Source organism: Ciconia boyciana, chromosome 2, assembly GCF_034638445.1.
Source record: "Ciconia boyciana chromosome 2, ASM3463844v1, whole genome shotgun sequence".
Lineage (NCBI taxonomy): Eukaryota > Metazoa > Chordata > Aves > Ciconiiformes > Ciconiidae > Ciconia > Ciconia boyciana.
The window spans coordinates 121759827-121769235 of record NC_132935.1 but is presented as its reverse complement, the minus strand read 5'-3'; positions in this window follow the sequence as shown (position 1 = coordinate 121769235).

Below are 9409 nucleotides of genomic sequence, written 5' to 3'. Positions count from 1 at the left end.
TGGTATCATTCATGCAGGTGAAGCCTGGAACCATCACCCTTCGGTCTTTCTGCAGAACTTCTGATGGGTGGGAAGACCAAGAGCCACAGAAGTAAAGCAACTTGTGCACAGTCTCCCTCCAGATCAGATGCAGGGGTGGGAACAGGCAAGAGGAGGTTGCTTTTAGAGAACTGTGTGAAAAGCAGGGAAAAGACATGGGAATGCAGGCAGCAGGGGTTCAGAGGAAAGCCTGCAGGCTGTCTGTAGGAGTTCTCGTTGTCAGAGTTGCAGCCAGTTCCCAAACCACCCTCCTGCATCCCAGCCCAACCAGAAGCTTTCACAGTTTGCTCCAGACAAAACCAAAGCAGCTATCGGAGCATTTGCAGCCCTAAGAAGTCTGCTAGGCGATGAAGGCTGTACGTCACACTAAATCGGGACCTTGGCTCACTTGGATACACACCTGGAGTCCTCCATGGGTGGTTTTCTGCTGTTGCTGGAGCGGGGTTCCGAAGTGGGGTTCAGAAACCAGCCAGCAAAGCAAACACTGCCATGCTGTAGGGGCATGTCAGCCCCGACTCCCATGTCTCTCTGCTGTGCTGTTGCACGATGCATGGCTGAGCGCAGCCCCTCCATCTCTCACGAACACAGCGCGAGGTCGGGAGGCGCAGCGCTGAACTCGGAGAGGTCACAGCAGCGTGATGGCAGCACCGGCGCAGAGTCAGCGCGCGGGAACGATGCTGATACACGCAAGGGTCGCAGGATGGGGATGAGAAAGCAGGACCCAGAAAGCTCTGAGCGTATTGCTCCCTTGTTACCAATCTCCATTTGCATTGAGAAGGCAGCTTTTTTTTCTAATCATTGCCAACACAAGGCATATTTCCTGACTATTTCCATCTCCCTTCACGCAGCAAGGAGTGGTGCAGTCAGGTAAGCTGCTCTCATTGCAAGATCACTTGGAAATGAGAAAGTCTGGGTTTGAAGAAAGCCACCTTTTATTTTCTCTTAATGCCCTATTGTTTGGCAGGCTCTGACAATGCTCGATCCCACATGCACAGCATCCGCGTCTGGAAGGAAGGCATACCCCGGTGAAAAGACATGCAAGGCTGTCATCTTGGCTTCAGAGAAACAAAAGCTGCAGGAGGCACTGCTGTCGGGAGCGGGGGGGACATGGAGCCTCGCAGCTGTCACACTCCGAGTGAAGCTCCCTATTCGCTCACCTCCTGCCATCCGTGCTCATCGGGGCTCCAGATATTTCCCCCTCCCTCTCCTTGTCACTGATGAGCCCCCAGGGATGCTAATGCCATACCCTCTCCTCTGCAGCATAAACAAGAAGCTCTGTTCTGGGCTTGGCTTAGTAGGAAGCTTCACACCACTAATTAGAAAAGATTTGGGGTTTGGTTGGGGTTTTGTTGTCTGTTTTGCTGCGGGTCTGCAGCGATGAGCTGGCTCCCGTGCCCCCAGCAGGGTTAATTATTTATGAATGTTCCACAGAGACCTGTCGAAAAATGATTAAGCCAAACGCTTGCCGGCTGCACTGCTTGGCTGTTGCGGCAGTTGTTCTCACTGATCGCAGGCAGAGCAGGATACAGCCCTTATTAAAACAGGTAGACTACCTAATTGTCTCCTTTGGGAAAAAAAAAGGCCCTTTCCAAATCCTCATCTCCTTGGAAAATAGCTGACCCAAAATAGCTATTTATATCTATATAAAAATACATACATAGGTATTTACATGACTGGAGTTAACGCATACACACTAGCATGTGCACACAGGCATTGGAGAAAGGTGATAATGATATCTTGAGTATCTTCTGCATGGTGCGAGACAGTGGGCAGGCTGGTGCTATAGTGGTAGGTAGATCTCACCAGGCGTCACAGAGAAGACAGCTCGGTACAGATGTGCAAAGGGAGAGAGCCAAGTAGCTGGTTCCCTTCACACCAGGCCCTGATGGATAGTCCCTGCCTTGCTGCTCCCTTTGCTCCAGTGACATAGACCTTCTCCCAGTCTGTGGTCCCACAGGCCAGCACCTTCGGGCAGGGGCAGGAGAGAGGCTGATTGCTCTGTGTTTGCAATATTTTGCAGTATTTGCACTCTAAAATGCAGAAGCCCAGCTTACCATGTGTCTTGGAACACTGTTATCAGTACTTTGCCCACTGACCCATATTTCTGGGGAGGGCTGACCGGTGAGTGGTGTGTCCAACTCAAACCTTTATCTCCTATCAAACACTCATATATCCTAGACACCTGATGTGGTGCGATCAGCTGGAGATATGGGACAGGGTGAGGATGGATGAGGAGGGGACATTGACCCAGTAACTATCTTCTGTTGTGCAGTAAGTGCTGACAACAGAGGCTTCAGTATGTGGTGGAGATGTCTGCTGTGAGTCCATCACTGCTTTGTTATATGAACAGCAAATTTTGCTTCCCTGGATGACAGGTCTCTCCAGTTCAGGACTCAATGCAGCTCCTGTTCTCATGGCTGCATGCAGCTCCTCCTCTGCCACTAAAAAGAGAATGGGCTAAAAAGAGAATGAGGGGGCACTACAGCCATTTCTGGTCCCCCCATAAATCTGTTCTTCTACAAATTTGCCTAGTTGAGCTAAACTTTGGGCACCCACATCCTCCTGTGTTAAGTAACATATTCCACCACTTGAGTACATTTTGGGTGAAGAAACACCTTTCAGTTATTTGAACCTGCCTCCTGCTAGTTTTGTTTAATGGCCCTTACCTCCTGTGTCAGAGGAGAAAGTGAAAACCTTTTTCCTGTTCTCCACCTTCACGCCACTCATAACTGTACAGACCTTTAGTATCCCCCTCTGCACTTTCTCTTTTGCAGGAAAAAGAGTCCCAGAGACATTTATCAATCTTAAGTTAAGTTTTATCCACCATTTTATTCCCCATTCCCCTTGCAACTCTTTGCATTTGGCTTTCATTTTACTACACGTGTTAACTTAAACTTTCAGAGCCAAAGAATCGGTTTATCCTGGAGCCCTAGCTCATGTACACCACAAGTGAGAGTCCTTCTGCTGTGTTGGAAAGCTGCTTCAAAGCACACGGCCTTGGATCTGATTTACGATGTCCCCAAGGAGAGCTTAATTTATAACGCTCCTGAACAGAAATTCCTAAAGATTTTGGAAGCAGCTAGCCCCAGTCTGCTGGCTGAGCCTTGCGCCTTAAAACAGAGAGGACCCACTCCTGGTAGCTGATGCCTTTGGGAGGGGTGCAGGGCATTGATTGACATAACTGGATGCATGTTCTGCTCTGCTGTAGTGCGGGGATAGAGCTACGTGAGGCATGCAGGGTCTTGCCTTACTCCAGTTTTCAGAGGAAAGAGCCTGCTTTCTGCACTGCCACCCGTCTGTGGTACTTAAAAGCCTTAAAACACTGGTAGCAAAGGGCAGCTGCCCATGGGTTAGGTACAAAAATAATTTGTTTTGACCTGGAATGCAGTTCTTCTGTTCCTAGGTTTACAGTGTCATGTGCCACCAGAGCAAAAGGAAGATGCATTTGTGAAAGCCTATAAATAAAACATTTACCAAAAAAACGGGGCAGCTACACTTACGCGAGCCTTTGCTTCTCTCTGCCATAGACATATCCCTTATGTGCCCAAAAGATGGGTGAAGTGAACAAGGTAAATGCTGAGCTGTGAATTCCTGAGCCACCCAGCCTGTTGCTAATTACCGTGATTAAATATTGACACAGTGACTGCACACAGGGCTCCCAGGCAGAGATCAGTACCGCTCTGTGGCGGCAGCAGAGAAATCCAGACAAAGAAATAGTTCCCCGAGCACTTGCACTGCAGGACCCCAATCCATCCTACAATTAATGTCCCCTGGGGACTGTCAGCATTGTGTGAGAGCTTGCACAGCTCTAGCAAGGGGCTGGTGGGGGTCAGGAGGTTTCTGATCCAAAATCGTTGCCTTTGGGATTCCCCTTGCTGCAGTCCCCAGCAGCTGGTAGGGCGAGTCGGATGAAGCAGCACAGTGGGATCTGCTTCCCCGCAGCAAAGAAAGGTTGTTCATCAGAAGAAGAGCAGGGTCCTGCTGGTTTGGCTGCCAACCCCAGGGCATCCTCGGGGAAGCTCCCAGACTGACCTCAGAGCCCCGCGTGGCTACCTCCCCGTACGCCCACACAGGCTGGCAAGCCTGGTAACTGCGTCCCCCCACACGCTCCCTCGAGCACCTTATACCCTGCTCTTTCGCAGGTCCGAGGTCAGAGATCAGGACAAAAGCCTATCAATATATGCTTGAGATTGCCCCTATTCAGGAAACCATTTAATCGTACGTCTTGAGTTAAGAGTGTGCTGCACAGGGATGCACAAACTCACGCGACATGGGAAGATTTTGCCCAAAAAAGACTTGCTGCTGGAATGGGGAAGCCTCTGGAGGCTGTAGCTCTTTCTCCCCTCCCCTCCTCTTCCCCAGCACTGCTGGTTAACATGCTGGGCTGTGTGCCAGGGGAGCAGATGTCCTACTGCATGGTTTCTCCTCCCCATATTGTGGCCATGTCCAGCACTGATTTTGCCCGTGGTCATTTTTTAATACAGCAGCTGACTTGGCCACAAGCGAAAAATAAGATATGATCCTTTGCCATTGCAAACTGTTCAAAGCCATCTGCAGTCTTGAGCTCCTTCTCCTCTGGGAACAAGGAGCAATATCTGTGAAGCTCTCTTGTATCCAGTGCATCCACCAGCCAAAACCCCATTCCTTCTTCATCGGATCTTCTCTCTTCATCTCTTCAAATTGTATTGGGTGGACGCAGAAGCCAGGATAAGTCTGTGCAAGGCTAGTACTCTTTAAGCAGCAGAATATTCATGTTCTCAGTTTGACCCTGCTCCCACGCTAAGGTTTTTTATGAATGCTGCCTGTTACTTGTGTTAAGAACAGCCACTACTCATAATTTGAAGCTCTAAAGAGCCTCTGCTTTGTGGGTGAGCTTTCTTGTCCTGATGCCGGGCAGAAAAGTGCTTTCCCGGAGAAATATTTGATTCCAAAAGTGATGACAGAAGCGACAGTGTTTGACATTACATTTTCAGGAAAACACCGAAGAGACCAGATTGCCTATTAATACAGATTGTTGCAGAGCACCGATTTCTCCGTTCCCCTGGCTTCGCACTGCAGCATCCAGCAGCTTTGCCCCTGCAGGGTGAAGGGCTGCAGCTGCGGCAGCCGAGGGGGAGCCGGACGGGACCACCCTTCCTCCGGCTTCCCTCCTCACTCCCCCAGGAGCAGCCAGGATGGGGCCGGGGGAGAGGGAAGAAGTTGTGCTGCAGCTCCTTTCCCCATGAGAGGTCAGAAGCTGCAGACGGATGGAGGCAAGGGGCCAGAGACAGGACTGAGGTACTCGCTCGCAGTGGTTTTTTACCCCCTTTCGGTGTAACCTGTGCTGGAGATGGCCCATGTTAGGAGCTAGCGGCAGCCCTGAAAGGCATTCACGGTTCCTCCTTATTTGGGATGGGGAGAGGAGAAAACAGGACAAAGTGTATTTATTATCCATCCCAGACGTAATCAACAAGTTGTTAATTATCAGGCTGTAGCATATACAGCTGTAGCACATATGGCTTATACGGGAAACCGTTGTTTAAACAAAATATCAAAGATGATATTGCTTTGGCTTGTGGTTTGCCTGCGCTTTAGCATGAGCCTGGTATGTTTCCAGTTAACCAGAGCTGAGCTGCTCCTCTTGGGGAGAAGCCTGGGCCCCCCCAGGTTTGAGGGTGGGTTAGGCAGGGGTCAGGGAAGCCGGGTCTCGTTCCCCTCCATCTCAGACTTGTCCCCTGGCTCCAGGGGAGCTGCTGGGGCTGAGGAGGTTATTCTAACCCAGACGTAGGTCCCACACATCTGGCCTGATTTATCTGTTTTTTAGCAGCCAAGAGCTGCTCAGTGGCCAGCAGTGGGAGAAGAGCTTATCCAGTGGGAATGACGGCGACGGTAATGTGGGAATTTGTAGGGAGGGAAACACACTTTGTCCAGGTCCTTCATCCAGGTCCTTTTGTGACCTTGAGACAACCGAAAGGAGCTTCAATTCTATTCTTCCTCTTTTAATGACATCTTAATATTCATTGATTAAGACAGTTGTGAATTCAAGTACTTGAACACTTGTTGTTGTTCCATGTGTAACCTCAACCAGCACTTCAGGGTTAGCCACAACTTGGAATGAACGTCCTTGTCCATAAACAAACACCAGTGAAGCACAAATGGGAGGAGTGACACCCCATCATCTTAGGCAGTCGTTTGACTCACATTTCTTTCAGCAGTGGCTTCTTCCTTTGTTATTCATCGCCGCTTAGAAACATCCTCTTGTTGTTCCATCAGCTCCTGATTCGGGGCCAAAAGGTGAGCCAGCCTGGAGAGCCAGCCTGGGTTAGAAATAACCTCGTCTGTACGGGTAGTTGTTTTTAACACAAATCAAGTCTCCAGTCCTGCTTGTTGTGGCTCCTGACAAAGATTCTCACTGGCGTAACTGAGAGAGGAGGGCTGGAGAGAAATGAATGGCTAAATGCAGAATGAAGTCCCGCTTGGGCTAGGCTGCCTCCAAAAATGTGCATGCCATCCAGGTGCTATCCTCTGCTAATCCTGCCGCTGCTGTGCACACAGGGGCTGCCTGTTGCACATGCTCTTCAAAATCTGTTTTGGCAGTGCAGTGGTATATGCACTCTGAATACTGAAAAACAGCAATTGCTATACATCTACTGAAGAACTGAATGTGTAAAGGAGAAGGCAGCAGTTCAAATGACAGTCCCAAGCCTCGCTGCTGTTGGATCCCTCTTCCTAGTTCCTGACTCTTCCTGACTCTTTTCCCTAGTTCCTGTTTTCTCTAGCTGTATTTCCATTTTGTTTATTAAAATGCATAATAAAGAACTTCTACCCTTGTTTATGCAAATTTGTAGCCAGAATTTTAATTATTGAAAGGATAGCATGGGCTTAAGTACAACTGATCTGAATTTGCTGATGAAATGCACCCAGATTTTACTCTCTTCTTGAGAACAGCTAAATACTTGGTGGTAACTTATACCTCTACAGATCAAGTACCTATCATCCACCTGCATTTTTTCACCCTTCTTTCAAATCACCTTGCTCTCCTGCCTTCCAGTGGAGAAACCTCAAATGCTTAAGTTCAGCCCGTAAATGCTGTTCCTGGGTTGGCACAAGGTGTGAGCTGAGACAATGTTGTCCCAGGCTATGTGTCACTTCAGAAGCCATCAGTCCAACAAAGCCGGAAGCTGGTGTTACATTAAGGCATCTACAGCATGTCTGCTCCTATAAAGGAGCGGAGACTTACAGCGGAGATCTCTATGGGTTGTCAAGGGGCGGGTTTGTATTTATGGCACCCATTGAATAAAAAAAGGGAAAATTAATTTCCTGTTTTGAAATGAGTCTCAATTTTATCAAAGGGATAACTACATCATGAAGCTGACTAGTTGCCTGCAATTCAATGTACACAGCTTTCCTATTTAGCCATTAAGCAGATTACTCTCTGCTAGATGGATGTGTCGTTCCTGTTAATGATAGTCCCACATATGCCGTGACAGAATAAATGCCAAACTATGTGAACCATTTACTCCCTAAATGGAAATGCAACTCCTTCAAGCAGTGTAGGCATCTGCCAGCAAAGGGTCAGGAGCCTGGGAAGAGTAGAGAGAGCTTCTAGCAAGGCCAAGATGTAGGGGTGTTGCTTTGCCAGCTTTGGCAGCAAAGCCAACCGAAGAGGTTCCCACCCATCCTGTCCCCATCCCTGTCCCCTTGTGCTGTCCTCCCCTGCTCCCTGAGTTGAAGCAACTGTGAGCTGCTAACATGCCTGAGGTTTAAAACAGCCCTTCAGAAAAAAACAGAAACCTGTTTGCCCTCGTTGGTTTTTAACTCAGCTCATTTCACAGTGCAGTTCTGCAGATACTTGTACTAGCGGCACCGGGAGCAGCAAACCGTGGCCGGAGGCCAGGAATGAGCAATTACAGCAGGGCTGGGGAGAAAACTTCCTACGCTGGCGTAGGAGGGAGCAGGCGAGCCGGAGGATGTGGAATCATGCCAGGGTGCCTGCCTTGGCACACAGTGCATGTCTGTGCCACCTCCACACCGTGACACCAGCTCACAGAGCTGTGGGTGAGCTCTGCCTCCGCAGCAGCTTGCCCAGCTGCTGGCTCCAGCGGGGTTTGGTCAGCATGTGGCTTCTCGCCCGTGCCTTTGCCCAGGCTCTGAGGCAGGCTGGCCAGTCCTCCTGGATCACAGCCAGGTGCATCCCTGTTGTCTGCCCTCCACGGCACCTCTGGCGGTCACGTACACATGCCAGGACAGGGTGACAGGGGACTCCATGACCCAGCAAATCCTGAAGACAGAAGGAAAAGGCTTCGCCAGAACATCTTTAGGAGTTCTCTATGCAGCCATAAAGCAGTTGGTTAGATGGACAAAAAGAGCAGGAGCTGGATGAAAATCAGCTCTCAGATTCACTGATTAAGCTGAAGAGGAGGCTGGGATTTTGCTCTTTTATGAGGCTCTTGTAGCCACTGAGCTATATCAGTAAAATCGGCTTTAACCACGTGCTGTCTTTTCACACAGATTTCACATCTTAGCAAGTTTATCAGTGGCACTACTTAATACCCTGAGTGCTAACTTGCCAGGAGGTCAGAGGCACTGCAGAGGAGCTAAGCTTGTCCTGCCCAGCATATTCCCAGGGGATGCAAACCTGGTGGGTGACCCCAGTAACAGCCCACCTGCAGACCTGGGATGCTTCCACTCCCTGCATTTTGCCACCAAGCATGTATTTCTTTACTTTAAGAGATAAGGTACTTAATTTCTGAGGTAACCCTCATGGCGTGAATGCAAGAATACATCATGGGGCATTGAAGGAATGCAAACAGTCACAGCAGAGGAGGGAAATGCAACCAGGCTTTTGCTGCTTCCACATAGAACCAGCCACTGGATCAAGTTGTTTCCTCCCCTCGTAGGGTTTTCTTCCATGGGTGAGTCAGGCCTAACTCACATGGAGTCTCTCATATGGTACCAGTAGGATATGAAAGAGAAAATAGCCAGGAGGGTCCACGTTGCACATCTGGCAGGTCAAACTCTGCAAGCCCTGTGTGGCTTCCCATGTTTTCCTGCTTCTCAGGGACTGCCAGGGACTTTGCAAAGTCCTGATGTGTTGCTGTGGCCAAGACAGCTCCACACACAACGTTGCTGCTCCCTGGTTGCAGGCAGTGGCTCCTGCCGATGTGTTTGACCTCCTCTTCTGGCTGGCTGCAGCTTGGTGAGGCACGTGCCTGCTCTGCCAGCCTGTGCTGGCTGCAGCTTGCTGTAGCAGTAGCAGCAACTGCAGCTGAGAGAGGGGAAGAGGACCTTTCAAAGGACACTTCATGGAGAAAGGCCCACCTTAGCTAGGAGGGGCTGTGCTGTTTGTCAGGGGAGGTTGTGAACTGTGACCAGTTCTTGGGGTCGACAG